Raw genomic sequence first — 2,757 nt, forward strand, 5'->3', positions numbered from 1 at the left:
TAAATGAACTTATTTTTACATAACATAACATTACTTTTAGCAACTTAGAAGACTTTATTATTTGATATAATAAATAAACAATAAATTTATTTTACTTTAAATAACTTGATTTTTTTTCTAATAAACAGTTATGTCTTAATATCTACTTCAAAACCCTTTTGACTAATATATTTTTAAATTGATCAAGTTACATACAAAAACATTTAATGACAAAACAAAAAATATTTTTTAAAAGTCGAAAACATCACACTTATAGAAAGTTGAATATTAGTCATACTTACGCTTTGCGTTCATCAGAAATAACTATTTTTTTATACTGCGTTAAAATATTAACGTTTTATTACAAATATAAAGTTATATTTTATATAAAGATTGTCTATACCTTTTAAAATAGAGTCGAAGTTTTAGTATAACAAATTACCTTTAACACTGATATCTTTTTATAATACAAGTATGAAAATTTAATTTTTAATATATAAAACTTTTAGAAAGTATTAATGCATTTACTAATTTAAATAAACTTAAATAAAAAAATCTAGTTTTCAGTCTAAATCAAAACAAGTGTAAACTTTTATTGGTTTAAATAACTTATTAAACCTAAATTTTTTATAAATTCTTTCTATTTGTTTAAACATCACATAAACTTTATTTTATATATAAAAACAAAATGAGCTTCTATTGACTATACAATTGACGATAGTATCTAAGGTTATCTTTTTAACACTTATTATTAAAAGTAAAATAAATTATAATGTTAATTACTTAATGGAAATTGTTGAACTTTTTCATATTTAATGAGTAAAAAACTTTGTATTTTTAACAGTATAAGATAAAAAAATTCGTTGTTTAAAAAAACTTAAAATAAAAGCGTCTACTATTATTTAAGTGTAATCTATACAAAATTATTTTATTTATGTTTTCGTTTTTATTTAGATGTAGTATAAAGTGTTCAAATTTTATCTACGAAATTGAATTAATCTTTTAAATAGAAGCGGAAACAAGGTACAAACTACAAAGCTGCTTAATTACATATTTGTCTTGATAGATAAACGTATGAATTACAGCATAAAGTTGGATATCATAGGTATATCAAATCATACTAAACAGTTTATATAAAAAACATACGGAAAAAAAGTACGTTGGACTACAAAGACTATAAAAATACACAAAGCTGAGATTTTTTTTTTAAACCAAAAGACAAAATTTATAAACACAATAAAAAAAAATATTTTTTAATCAAAAAAAGGTGTTAAATCTAATACAAAGCTGTACAGTAAATACTGGCATATTTTATTATATAAAGTTTACTAATTTCTCCTGAAGCTTTTTGTTGAATTTTTAAATTCAATTAGATATCACACTTTTTCAAAATTAATTAAGTTTTGTGTCAAAGAGTAAGTTTATTTTGTTGCTAACTGCTTAATAAATCATAAAACGTTTTTTGTAAACGACCATTTTAGTTTATTTATGTTAATAGTTCTGAGGATCACTTAGAATTTTATATTTAAAATGTTTAACCATTGTAGCCTGTTGTAATTATATTTTACAATAAATTTCACACTAATAAACTTCATTATTTTACTTATACTAGGCTAGCATGAATTCGTTAATATAGTTTTTTTTTAAACTAACATCTGTACACAATATATCAGTATATAATTAAACTACCAATGGTAGTATAAATAAAACTATTGATCATATAATTAATTTTTTCACTAAAAATCTTCTAATTAGCTGATTTTTAAATTCAGTTCAAATCTAATTACAGAAAAATTAATACTTTTCAATAATATAAAAACATATGACACTTTTATGAAAAAAAGTAAAGTTATAGATATTTATAAATTTAATATTTTTATCGTTTAAATAGTTTAAATTAATTTAAGTTTCTATTTGTGGCAGTCAGAAATATTCACAGACTTAAAACAAATTATATCTATTTAAATTATCAGAACGTGTTTTATAACTCACTAGTAAAACTTTTACAACCTTAAAAAATAATCACCTAAAACGGTTAGCATTAGTGACGTAAAGTAAATATGAAAGTGTTTAAAAATATTAAAAGTAAATCTACTGAATTTTATAAATTTTATGTAAGTTTAGATATTTATGTTCTAAAACACTTTAAAGGTTTAAACCAAAAAAAGGTTTGTAAAAATAAAGTCTACAGCTTTTATGCGTTTTAAAATTTTATTTTGCAGTTTTTTGCTCGAAAGTAAGTTAGTATATAAAAGTAGGTGAAATTAATAATTGTATGTGAACATTATAAAACCGTATTTTGCAAACTGGTGTCAAAAAAAAGTGTGAATTAATTGTTCATACAGTTTAAACAACTTATACTGATTGTTTAACTACTAGAACAGTATAAACAATGTTGGTGAAAGCTTTTGATAAAATGTAGTACTATTTGAAGTTACATCAGGTTTATATTTATTATTTTTACAAATATAGTTTAAACAAATTATATAAGGTCGTCAAAATTAAAAAAAGATGTTCGTCGGACTATATTTAGCTGCATAAAGTAATAAACAAATGTTATAATTGATGTGATATTTTAGCTCAAAACTATGCCTAATAATCTTTTTAATACCAAACCATAACTTAAAAATTTTAATCTTAACATGGATTTTTTATATTAAAAACTAAAACGTTTATCGCCAATGTATATCAGTTTTGTAAAATAATTAAATAAAAAAGAAAGTATAAATTATCCAAGATATTTAATTAATATTGAAAAGTCTTTTTTTAAATGATTTA

Source organism: Thalia democratica, chromosome 1 (assembly GCF_965202585.1).
Source record: "Thalia democratica chromosome 1, ktThaDemo2.hap1.1, whole genome shotgun sequence".
NCBI lineage: Eukaryota > Metazoa > Chordata > Thaliacea > Salpida > Salpidae > Thalia > Thalia democratica.